This window comes from Mus caroli, chromosome 11, assembly GCF_900094665.2.
Source record: "Mus caroli chromosome 11, CAROLI_EIJ_v1.1, whole genome shotgun sequence".
In the NCBI taxonomy this organism is placed as follows: domain Eukaryota; kingdom Metazoa; phylum Chordata; class Mammalia; order Rodentia; family Muridae; genus Mus; species Mus caroli.
In genome coordinates, this window is record NC_034580.1 from 113,527,265 (window position 1) to 113,539,667 (window position 12,403).

General features: G+C 50.6%; 1 protein-coding gene across 3 annotated transcripts in view; it reads left to right on the plus strand.

The window, feature by feature from the left end:
• Positions 1 to 8,733: 8,733 nt before the first annotated feature.
• Positions 8,734 to 12,403, plus strand: part of Tnrc6c (trinucleotide repeat containing adaptor 6C) — a 105,971-nt gene continuing 102,301 nt past the window's right edge. For 2 of the 3 annotated variants that reach the window (XM_029484059.1, XM_029484060.1), the window contains exon 1: positions 9,344 to 9,847. The gene's annotated coding sequence lies outside the window, so the exon portion shown is untranslated. Of the gene's footprint in view, positions 9,202 to 9,343; positions 9,848 to 12,403 lie in introns of those variants that run through there. The other variant, XM_029484058.1, reaches the window with a different exon arrangement.

The following is a 12,403-nucleotide window of genomic DNA, read 5'->3' on the forward strand; positions in this document are numbered from 1 at the left end:
GCGTGCGTGCGTGTGTGTGTGTGTGTGTGTGTGTCCAGAGGTTGACATCAGGATTGTTCTCCACCTTATATTTTTTTAGGAGGGTCTCTCACTGAAACTGGAGCTGGCCGATTTGGCTCTTCATTCCTTTGCCCTGAGATTTATTGAGTACCTAGTGTGTGTGTGGTTCTTTTCTGGGCCCTGGGAACAAAGCAGCCAAAATGTGATTTAAAAGCATATAGGACTCCAACTAGAGTAAATGTCACAGAAAAAGCTGCTACTCGTCACTTGCAGAGTCCCCAAACACTGAATGACCACCTATGGTGTGTCACTTCAACCTATGGTGTGCCCCTTCAATCACTATAGAGGTTGGCCTGGTTAGTTTTATGCAGCTTCAGTGTGAAAACTTTGCTTTTTAGAGATTTATTTATTGTGTTTTTTTTTAGTGGGTGTATTTCTTTTCTTCTTTTTTTTTCGAGATGTATGTGTGTATTTGCTTGTATGAGTTTATGTGTGTCATGTGTGCAGGAGCCTACAGAGCCCAGAAGAGGGTATTAGATCCCCTAGAACTGGAGTTCCAGGCAGCTGTGAGCTGCCATGTGGGTGCTGGTTCTTTGCAAGAGCCCTAAGTGCTCTTAGCTGCTGAGCCAGCTCTCCAGCCCATGAAATGTATTATTCCTAAGCTAAACAAGTTTCTCTTCCCTACAGTGTTCAAAACAATTTGTGCTGTATTTCCCTGTTTTGAGGTGTGTGTGTGTGTCACATATGTGGATGTGTGAGGACCCAAGCTAGATGGCAGGTGACTCTGCCTCCTGAAGCAGGTCTCTCACCGGACCCAATGCGCACTGATTGAGCTATTCTACTTAGCTAGCTTCTTAGGCTCCTGTCTCTGTGTCCCAAGTGTCGGGATTACAGGCCAGCTGTCATGCCCAGCAAGCATTTGTGCGGGGTCTGAGAGTCCAAACTCCAGTCCTCATGCTTGACTGGCAAATGTTTATCCACTGAGCCATTGCCCTGGCCTCATTTCTGCGGTTTCTAAAAACAATGCCAAGACACAAGTCTGGAAGGAGATTTGTCGGTAGTCCTGCCTAGCCTGGAACTCACAATGTAGACCAAGCTAGCCTCTGACTCAGAGATCTGCATTCCTCTGGATCCTGAGTGATGGAATCCGAGATGTATACCACCAGCAGCAGCTTGTTTGTTTTTAGAGACAGGTTTTCATATGGCCCGGTCTGAAGTAAGCTTTATATATAACCGAGGCTGGCCTTTAACTCCTGACCTCCTCCTTCCACCACACACATCACCACACCCAACTGGAAACACTCTTGTGAACATAGGCATCTTTCAAGACCTGGGATAATGGAGACCATTGTTCATCTTTCCAACTTTCTACATTTTCATTATTTTCTATTTGGAAAGAATAAACCCAAATAAACAGATATGTGGTCACTATGGTGAGAAGATGGGGTGGGAGCTTCATTATCTAGCCTCCCCCTTGGTCTGGTGTCATGTTATACCCATGATCTGACAACTAGCTGCTGGGAACCCTGCCCAGGCTGTTTGAGACGAACGCTCAGGACCGCTGGCTGACTCCAGATCACACCAGATTCCAAATTTAGATCCCTGGCAACCTCTGAATGTCACTGGGTTTGTGTTTTGATTCCCCTTTCCTCTGGCTCTAGTTAGGAGTGCATGAGCACTTGCATGAACACTTAGCACAATATACATGTCTGAGTTGTTGGGGTGCCCATGACGAGGGGCAAGTGTGTGTGGGGACTCAGCCCTGCCTCCTGAGAGGCAGACCAACCCCTCAGCAAATCACCATCTCTTCTCAAAAGGATACTGGCACTTGAGGCCTGGTTCTTGCAGGGCAGATCTCAGTAATGGTTCCAAACCAAAGACTGCAGTTGTGATGGTTTGTAAGTGCTCAGCCCAGGGAATGGCACTAGTAGGAGGTGTGGCCTTGTTGGAGTAGGTGTGTCACTGTGGGCGTGGGCTTTAAGACCCTCATTCTAGTTGCCTGGAAGGCAGTAGTCTGCTAGCAGCCTTCAGATGAAGATGTAGAACTCTCAGCTCCTCCTGTACCGTGCCTGCCTGGAGGCCATTATGTTCCTGCCTTCATGATAATGGACTGAACCTCCAAACCTGCAAGCCAGCCCCAATTATCATCCTTATAAGAGTTGCCTTGGTCATGGTGTCTGTTCACAGCAGTAGGTGGTCTAAGGACAAGGCCTGTCCCTGGTGGTGGTAATGCAGCACACACACTCAGAAGACTGGCACACAGTGTGATGACGGGCTCTTGGTGAGCCTGCTCCCCTTTCCCAGACCATCAACTGCTTGAAGGTAGGGCCTGGGCAGCTGCAACAAGCCAGTGAGGTTTCTAGCTTTATTCCTCTCATTAGCCATCCTATTGCTTCCAGGAAGAACTGAAGCTCCGAGTGTTTGAGGTCAAACAGGTCTCATTCTGCAAACTGCTTCAGAAATCTGCTTGTCACCCGAACTGCCATCTTTGCTGAGCCCAGTACCCCGCTCCTGCCCTGCTGCCTGACACATACCCCTTCACTTCCAGCAGGTCTGTTTGACTCTGTTTTGTTTACCTTTTATTACATGATGTGTGTCGAGTTTTGCCTGGAAATTTGTGCACTACATATGTTCTGGTACCTATGGAGACCAGAAGAAGGCATGGGATTTGTAGCTGAAGTTACAGATGGCTGTGAACCATCCTGTGGATGCTGGGATCAGTCCTGGGTCTTTTGGAAGAGCAGCCAGTGCTGTTAACTGCGGAGCCATCTGTCCAGCGCTGTGTTTAGTTTACTGAGACAGTTTTACGCGTCGCCCACAGGCTGGCCAAGCCCTCACTGTGTAGCTGAGGATGAATCTGAATTCCTGATTCTCTTTCCTCGACCTCCCCACTGCTTGCGCTGCAGATGTGTTCCAGTACGCCCAGCCTCTGAGGTCATTTTGACAGACTCACACCTCAATGCCACAGGCAGAGGTGAACCAGCAATACCTGGTAAAGGGTCATTCATTCGTTAATCCAACAAAGGAGTGTGCCACACATATCACAGCATATCACTTAGGCACTGTTCTGCTCAAGTAGAATCAACTAGACTCCTCATAGGACAGCAGAGAGGAAGCCAGCGGGACTCCAGCCCCCGGTAGAGCACAGCATTTGAGTTTGGCCTCACACCACCTGGGACAACCAAAGAAAAACCTCTTTGTTTTCCTTTGCATTTATTCAACATATATATACATATACATATATATATATATGTGTGTGTATATATACATATATGTGTATATATGTGTGTGTGTATATACATATATGTGTATATATGTGTGTGTGTGTATATATATGCATATATATATATTTAAGTTGCAATTACTTATCTTACACATTTTTGTGTTATGGTGGGGAGTATGTACCTGCCATGACTTTCTGGAGTTGGTTCTTTCCTTTCAGCATCAGTGGGACCCGAGGACTGAATGCAGGTCTTCAGGCTTAGAGATAAGTGTCTTTATCGATCGAGCCATTTTGCTGGCCCTTAAACGTTTTACATTACATTTACTAATGTGTGTGTGTGTGTGCGCGCGCGCGTGCGTGTGCACAAAATTCAAATAGAGGTCAGGGAATAACTTAGGACACTTGGCTCTCTCCAACATGGGACTTATTCAGGTTGCCAAGCCTGGTAGTAAGTGCCTCTACCTGCTAAGCTAGTCTGCTGACACCTTTTAAAATGCTTTAGGAGGGGGCTGACGAGATGGAGCAATTGTTGCTCTTGCAAAGGACATGGGTCCAGTTCCCAGCACCCATACAGCAGATCACAACCTCCTGTAACTCCAGTTCTGACATCCTCTTCTGGCTTCTGAGGGAACCAAGCAAACATGTAAGGCACACACATACACACAGACAAAACACACACATAAAAATAAAAAAAAAATTGAGTAAATCTCTGGCCTGCTCTGGGAAACAAAACTGATTGATGGGATGCGCTCTAGCCTTGTCTTTTATAGGAGCATGATGAAAGGGAAGAGACGCAGCGAGGAAATGGCATGGCACTTCTGAATGGAAACACGCTACAGAAGCATTTACACAGCATATGTAATCATACACGTGACACTGAAGCAGCAGCTGCAAAGGGCAAGAAGGGATGGACCTTGAAGGCCGGGCCTCAAGGGTTTGGAAGGAAGGCACCATCTGAGAAATCAAGCATTTCCCACCAAGCCCATCCAGCGCCACTCCCCGGACCGTTGTTCACATGAGCCCATCACCTGGAGTAACAAGGGCCTTGAGGGTCCAGCCTCACGAGTAGCGGAGTCTCCATCTCTCTGAAATGTCTCCATTTCTGTTATCATGTCTGTTGTCCCACTCGATCTTCCCTTTGCTCTTTTTTCAACAGGTAGTTATTAAATACCTACTGCGTGCCAGGCACTGTGCCAGCGCTGGGATGGAATGACAGTCAGAAGAGGGCGGTCGAAGCCCGAGGGAGGGAGACAAGCAGTCACGGGGCTCAGATGGAACAGGAGGGAGTAAATTCATAGGGCGAATGAATGATGATGAATGAATGAATGAATGAATGATTGTTTGAACAGCCTGATCTTCTACCATGGTACAGCCTAGGAAGCCATTGCCTAGGACAGCTATAATCAGGTCACCTTCCTGCCCCAAACGTCCAGCGGCTGTGTTCTAACTCCTAGCCTCTTGGCTCTCTCCTTTTTGTTTCTGAGATGCTAGGGATGGAACCCGAAGGGCTCAGACATGCTACGCAAGTGTTTTTGAGCTGTCCCTCCAGCCCAGCCTTCTGACTCAACACGCTCTGCTTCTGCCTAGCTCTCTACTCTATTAACTTCTAACCTAGGAGATAACCCATTTGTCTCGTGTTTGTTTTACCTTTTTAGAAACTTCACCCTAAATTTTGATGCTGAATTAAAAAAAAAATCTTTATTATTATATGTAAGTACACTGTGGCTATACACAGAGGGCACCAGATCTCACTGCGGATGGTTGTGAGCCACCATGTGGTTGCTGGGATTTGAACTCGGGACCTTCGGAAGAGCAGTCAGTGCTCTTAACCGCTGAGCCATCGCTCCAGCCCCGATGCTGAAGTCTTATTGGAGGGACAGGGACCCTAGAGGCTGAGGGAGGTGGCACAGAAGAACCAGAGCTGATGTGGATGCATGAGGCACATCAACTCGTTCCTCCCCAACTTGCTTTTGGTCATGGTGTTTCATCCCAGCAATCGGGATCCTGGCAAGAGCCACCCACTGAAGCGAGAAGTTGTGACACCGGGTCAGAAAAGTCATGAAGAAGGTGACCTTATTTACAAATCTGACAGTGTGCATGGACAGGGAAGCATTCATCTGTAATCCCAGCAGCACTCAGAGGCTGAGGCAGGAGGGTTCAAAGCCAGCTTGAGTTACATATTTGTATGTAACTTTATTTTCCCACTGCCAAAGCAAAGGAGGGCAAAGGAAGCGAAGAAGCAACAACAACAAACCCCGCATGGCAAAGCAGCACCCGCCCATAACCTCAGCACTCAAAAGGGCGAGGCAAAAAGATTGCCATGAGTTTGAGCTATGCAGTGAGCTCTGGTGCAGCCTAAGCTACAGTATAAGACTGAGACAGTGAAAGGGGGAGGGGGCAACGGAAAAGGGCCAAGGAAGAAATGGAGAACAAAGAGGCAACATTGTTTCTATATTCACTGCACCCTGTCCGATATGCACCCTGCCCGATGCAGACGCCGGCAGACAGCCCAGCTTGAGGTGTCTATTTGGTTTTGGTCTGTGTGAGTCCTTGCAAATATTGGCTCAGTGTGAGTATTAAGATCAGAGAAGCTGGCCTGGAGTGAGTTCAGATAGCGAAACTGGGAGTTCCCAGCTGTGACATAAAGGCCCATTCCTGGCTTACCACTGGCTTTACCTTGAGTACCGAAGCTGCAAAGAAGCCCATGGAAGCCTACCAGCCTGCCAGCAAATCTCTCTCCTCCCTCTAAAAGAAAGCCTGAAACCTGAAACTCCTTATCTCTCTCCTGGGTACACCAGATCACCAATTTGGCAGAATTGAATCAAAGAGATGGCAGCACCCCTAAGCCACTTGCCTGTCCTCACGGGGCTCAGATGAATGGGCTTTGCGAAGTGCTGAAGACCCTGTGGATGACCTCCTCATGTGACTTGCCAGTCATTTTACATTGTGGCTCACCCTGAGTCTTTGAGCGCAGACCTGAACATACCCAAGGCTTCAGTTACCCACCACCTACTAAGACTAGATCATATGCAACCTCAGCTCTGTTACCCATCACAAGTCCTCTCCTTAAGCACACCAGAGTCTAAGTAAGCCTCATCTTCAAGTGTGTCCTCTCTGACTTTTTTTTTTTTTTTTCTGAGACAGGGTTTCTCTGTGTAGCCCTGGCTATCCTGGAACTCACTCTGTAGACCAGGCTGGCCTTGAACTCAGAAATCCACCTGCCTCTGCCTCCCAAGTGCTGGGATTAAAGGCATGCGCCACCACTGCCCTGCTCTGTCTGACTTCCAAGGACCACCATTCTGCATTTGCTCAGTTCTTGTCCGAATAACTTTGCTGGGCTCCTACTCAGTACTATCCCCACCTACTATGTGGGCCTTCCTATCCAGGTTACCTGCCATACACGTTTTCTAGGGAAGTTCACAGCAATCCAAAGCTCTGCTGTCTTCACCAGCGTGAGCTGCTGCCTGCGATTGCCCCTGCCCGCCTGTCACCTATTCCTGAGCTGTGGCAGACCCTGATAAACACAGTGCTCCGGGTACCCTTGTCTCCCTGCTGTTTGCTGTTGCTTCTCTCTTCAGTGTCCTTCCATGAGCTTCTGTTATTGCTTCTGTGACCTCCCTCAAGACTCAGGCTATAGGTCCTCTGGGAAGGTCTCTAGGAGACAGGCTACCTTCCTGAACACCTTCATGGAAGGTAATCACACCGGTTTTTTTTGTATATCGTGTGTGCATATACATGTGTGCATAGGTCAGAGAACAAACCTCAGACATCCTCTGCCTTGATTTTTGTTTTCTTGTCTTACCTTGTAGCCCTGGCTGGCCTGGAACTCTATGTAAAACTAGGCTCACCTTGAATTCAGATGCCTCGTTGTCCGGAGTGCTGAGATTAAAGGTGTGCATCGCAACTACCAGTCACCTTGTTTTTGGGTCAGGATCTCTCACTGGCCTGGTACTTGCCAATTAAATGAGGCCGACTGGATAAGGAGCCTGTGGAATCTGTTTCTGCCTTCTCAGCACTGAAATTACTGGTATGTGCTACTATGCCAGGCTTTTAAATTTTTCATGTGTGTGTGTGTGTTTGCTCAGATACACCAGCACCAGGGAATGACCCCAGGGCTTTGAACATGCTCAGCCAACACTCTACCTCTGAGGTACAACCCCTCTTCCTTAAATATTCTTTCTACCACCACAAGTCCATATTCCAAACTATGAGTTTAATTTTCACTCCAAAAGATACAGCCAACCTTTTCTAGTGGTGTTAGGATATCTAAGGTAGGAAGAGATCTTATTGTGCCAGGCTAAGCTAGAGGGGAGGGGATGATAACAAAGAAAGCAGGAAGAGAGGAGAGGTCGTGGTCACAAAGTCAATGAATGGCAAGGACAAATGCTAAATATGATGTCACTTTGGTTCAATATTCCAATAACTGAAGTTGTACAGTGTTGTTGCACCCAGACTCTGGGCTCCTCATGGATTTAGCAATCTACCTAGTGCACGCTGTGTATCTGTGGGATGCTATTTGTGCTCCTTCCTGGATCATGTGATAATATCTGGACTTTTGAGACACACAAAAGATACAGGTTCTCAGCAGTCAAGAATTAAACTGGAGTCAATAAAATGCTGAATAGAAAAGGCAGGAGTCTCCGTGAGAGCCACATCTGCCATCAGATCTTTCTAGGGGATATGGGTTTGCAGGATGAAAAATACACAACAGACGTTTGAAGCCGACTTCGGAGAGTAAGTAAATCTGACGATCAGAAGGCTTAAAATATAACAGAAAGAAGAAAGGAGTGTGCAGAGCTCACGGGACCCTGAAGGGAAACGAGAGCAGGAAGTCTGTTGTGTCCCTTTTCTCCACAAACATTTCAAAACATGACACTGGCAGCAGCAAAACTGCATCTCGAAGGTACTAGAGCGTTGTCTCTTCTTCCAGACGGGAACACATAGACAGGGAATGGCCTCTTACAGCACTGACAACTTTCAGAGGCATCGCGGATCTACCAGAACATCAGAGTCGGGGGTGGTGGTGGTGTAGAGAAATTAGGCTCCTTCCATCACCCTCTATGGAGAAAAATATGAGCTTTCAAAATCTTCCTGTGGCTTTAACAGAAACTTGAAAGGGACTCTACGGAGCGCACTGTGCTTCGGACCTTACCCACCAGATTATTATGTATATGTATACCAAGGAGGAGCCAAGGAATGGAGGACCACCGCGGGCTTCCCAGAGCCAGGAAGAAAATGCGGGGTGTGTAGTCTCAGCCCAGGGCTTGGGGTGGGCAGGTTGCGTTCGCTGTGGGGTGGGGTAGCTGCGGGGAAAGCAGGCCTCCCCAGGGGGCTGCTTTGCAGCCCGGATTGTTTGGCTCGCGGCTGAGCAATCCCCGGGGAGCCTCTGAGCGAAGGGGGGGGGGGGGGGCCAAGAGGATGCCGCCAGGAGCGCGCAGCGAGCTTCTAGGCCGCGTCCCGCGCACGTACGAGTGTGCACCGTAGGGAGGTACAGGGCGTGTGCACGGCACGGGCCGGAGGCGCGCCAGTGCGTGCGCCAGGTTCAGGGCGCCGCTGCGCAGAGGGCCAGCGCCGCCGGGCGAAAACGCCGCGCAAACCCGGGACACGGCAGGGCGCAGAACCGGAGAACGGAGGCGGCTACGCAGAACTGAGTCTGCGGCCCTTTGGTGCGCAAGCTAACGCGGAGTCACAGTGCCCAAAAGCGTGAAGGCAAGCGGCCACGGGAGAATTCCGCACGGCTCTCCGCATTGACCGGGAAGGAGCTCCAGCTCCGAGGAAAGGCGCGCGTCCGAGTCGCGTGAAGAACGCGCAGCTCGCACCCCCGCGCGCTCCACGCGCGGTCTGGACGACCACAGCGCGGGCGGGTATTAAGGGAGAAGGAGGAGGCGTGGTCTTTTCGTGACGAACCAATGGGATCGGGAGCACTGCCTGGAGGCGGAGCTCAGGATCAGGGCGCTGATTGGCCATCCCGCCCTCCGGTATGCAGATGCGGTGGGAGTCACGTGCCGGGGGCCGGTACGACTTCCTGTTGGAGGCCCACGCGGGGCGGGGCCGGGGGCGCGAGCGCCGCGTCTGGCTGGAGCGGGGGGAGGGGGGGTTCTTGTCAGTTAGAGCAACAAGATGGCCGCGGTGGCAGCTCCGCACCTCAGCGCGACGGCCCCGGGAGCCGCAGCCGCCGTCGCCGTCCGCGTCGCCGTGCAGCCCTGAGAGCCGCCGGGTCACCCCGGCCGCCCCCGTGACAGGCGGTCCTCGCGCCGTCGCGCTCCCGCTGCCGCCGCCGCGGGCCCGCTCGAGCCGGAGCCTGAGGCGGAGGGAGCGGAGCGGCCCCGCGCCCAGCCGCCCGTCGCCGTCCCCGCCTCAGACCCGGGCTGCGTCCGAGCCGCGGCCCGCCGAGACTGAGGAGCAGGGCGCGTCGCGGCGTCGCGGGCACTGGACCTGGACCTGCCGGGACGTGCCGCCGCCCACCCGCCGCCCGCGCCCGGACTCGATCCTGCGGCGCCGGCACTGAGCGGGCCCCCGCCGCCGGAGCGCCCCCGAGGGCCCCGGGCGGCCGAGAGCGACCTCTCCACCGCCAGGCCCGCGCCGCCGGAGCCCCGCGGAGCGGCCGCCGGGGACGGAGCCCAGGTGAGAGCGCCACCGCCGCTGCGCCCGGAGTTCTTCGGGCCCTTTGTTCGGCCGAGCCGGAGCGCGGCGGCCCCGAGCTACCCGCGTGCGGCGCCGGCCGGGGTTGACGGGCGGAGGAGAGGCACGGACTGCGAGCTCCTGGCCGGGCGTGCGGCATCTGGATGGGGACCCAGGGGTCGGACGCTTAGCCGTCCCCCCAATCCCCGCGCTCGCTCGCTCGCTCTCATAAAACTAATGCAGTGGTGGATGATACCCGCTCCCCTTGCATGGTCCCCTGCAGACCGTGCGTTTCCAAAGGGTGGCATACACCGATCCGCAGTGTGGCGTTGTTTGGTGAGCCATGGGCGACCCCGAGGGCCCCCTACAGTTGTGAAATGAGGTGGATTTATTTGTAACGGTGTTGCAAACCGACTGCGGAGTGCTTGCGTGCTAGGAAGACGCACCGCCACCGCCGCCAATGCAGCTACCTCGACCCGGTTAACAGATAAGGAAACCCGAGCGCCCCGACGCCGTCTCTGCTTTTTTAGGGTAGCTTGGTCCGCGGCTTCGCCAAGTAGGTGAGATGTAGCGAATGCTTCCGAAGCAGTTAAAACCTGCAGATGTGGACCTGAAGCTGTCCCCCACCCCCATCTCCCTGTGCGTTGGCCGGGCGAGGAGACGGTTGGCGCGCGCGCTGCGCGTCGCTGGAGGAATCTTGATGAAGGATGGTGCTGGGATGCTGTGAGGGAGCCGGGGAGGAGGAGGAGCCGGCGGGGCTCGGCTGCACCTATGGCGTTCTGAGACTTCTGACAGTGCTGGTGCTTCCGTGTGTAATTAGTTGAGTTCTGTCCAACCTTTGCCTTCGCCAGATGAAACTTCCATTTGAGTGGTCTGCCCATTGGCTTCTGGGAGTGAAACATAGGTTCAAAACTCAAAAATGGTGCTCCGTTGATGGCTAACTTGGGCATCTTGAAGGAGTTGCACGTCGGAGTCTCCTGGCTCGTTTGCTCCATTGTACTGCCCAGGTTCTGATGGTAGTGGTTGTTTTCTGAGTGTCTGGTGTGCACATTAACCACCTTGTGCCAGTATAGATAGTCTATTCATCACCACATCTCTGAATGGCACCTGACTGTATATGCAGTTATTTTATGCAATTTCCTGTCTTTGGACTGGAATAACTATGTGAATTAGTTCAGACCCTAAAAATGTGACCTGAGTGGCTTCAGAGGACAGTTTGAACTGTATATGGGGTGCTGACAATTATATTCCTGGATTGCAGACTTCTTTCCCTAGGAAATGAAATGCTGAGTTAGATAAGACAGCCCAAGCTAGTTGAACTTGGCTGGCAGAGGGCACCTTGAAGAAAATTACATTTTTTCCCCCAGAACAGAAGAGGTGAGCCTTGCTTTGGACATTTCAGTGTGGCACTCATTAAGATGCTTTTATTGAGGAAATGAGGTGTCTAAAATACAGGGTTCTGTTATATTGACGAAATTGATTTTATTCATGGGGGGAGTCTGAATAGTTGGGACTTTGTTTACCAATACTGAAAAGACTTTTTCCCCCTATCGAATTATCTTAGTACTTGTGTTTTCATAAGATTCTTAGAGTCTATTTTTATTTTATATTTTGAGTAATCAGAATTTAGTAGTTCAGAAAGTAATAGTTAAATTGTGCATCCTACACATATGATTTAATTATATGGATCTGATTTTAAAACTATGAATTTAAACTCATGCTTCTTGTCCAAAACAATCTGACAGTGACCTCCCATGTGCTAGTAAGCTGTCAGTTTAGACCCTGAGATTGGCAAAGGGTTAATTTTAATTCCACTTTTGATTCTGGTGTTTAAATGTTTTGGTGGTTATAGGGACTCTAGTAAATGCTGGTCTTCCTCTTTGTTTTGTGTTGTCATAAGGAGCAGATATACGGTTAATAAGAAGGGTTATTTTCTAATAGGTTTATATTTATGTTTAATTGACTTGGCATTTTGGAATAAGGAGTTGAGTGCTGGAGTAAGGTGCATTGTTTCATTCGACATCCTTGGCTAAAAAGTTGCCAAGGCACTTGGAGATTATTTGAAACTTTAAAGGACAATTCCTCATTCCTGCCACCTTTTGTTAAGCAGTGACCTTACTGAAGTAATTGTGTGTTCTTCCAAATACTATCACTCAGAACTAAGCCTGGGAGGGAGGAAGTCAGGACTGGGGTGAGAGGCAACTTTTTACTGATTGAAGGGAGCTTTATAGGGAAGATAAAATTTCTGCAATACTGGCTAAGAATCCAGTGTCTGTATCTTCATAGCCACCAGCTAGGGAAAAGGAGGTCCTGCCTGTGAACTTACTCTTGCTGGATCCAAGTTGACATTGACGGGTGTGTGTGTGTGTGGGGGGGGGAGGGGTTGATGGGGTCGACATGATTAGTAGCATTACTTTCTTGTGTGGTTTGGTTTGAGTGTGTTAAGTGTCTTTGGCATCATAAATAGCTCCATTACAACCTAAAATGAAGAGCTATTTTGTAGACTGCCACCTTCTCCAGTATGAATTAAACCTGTGAAGGGAAGGTGTGTGTCTGTGT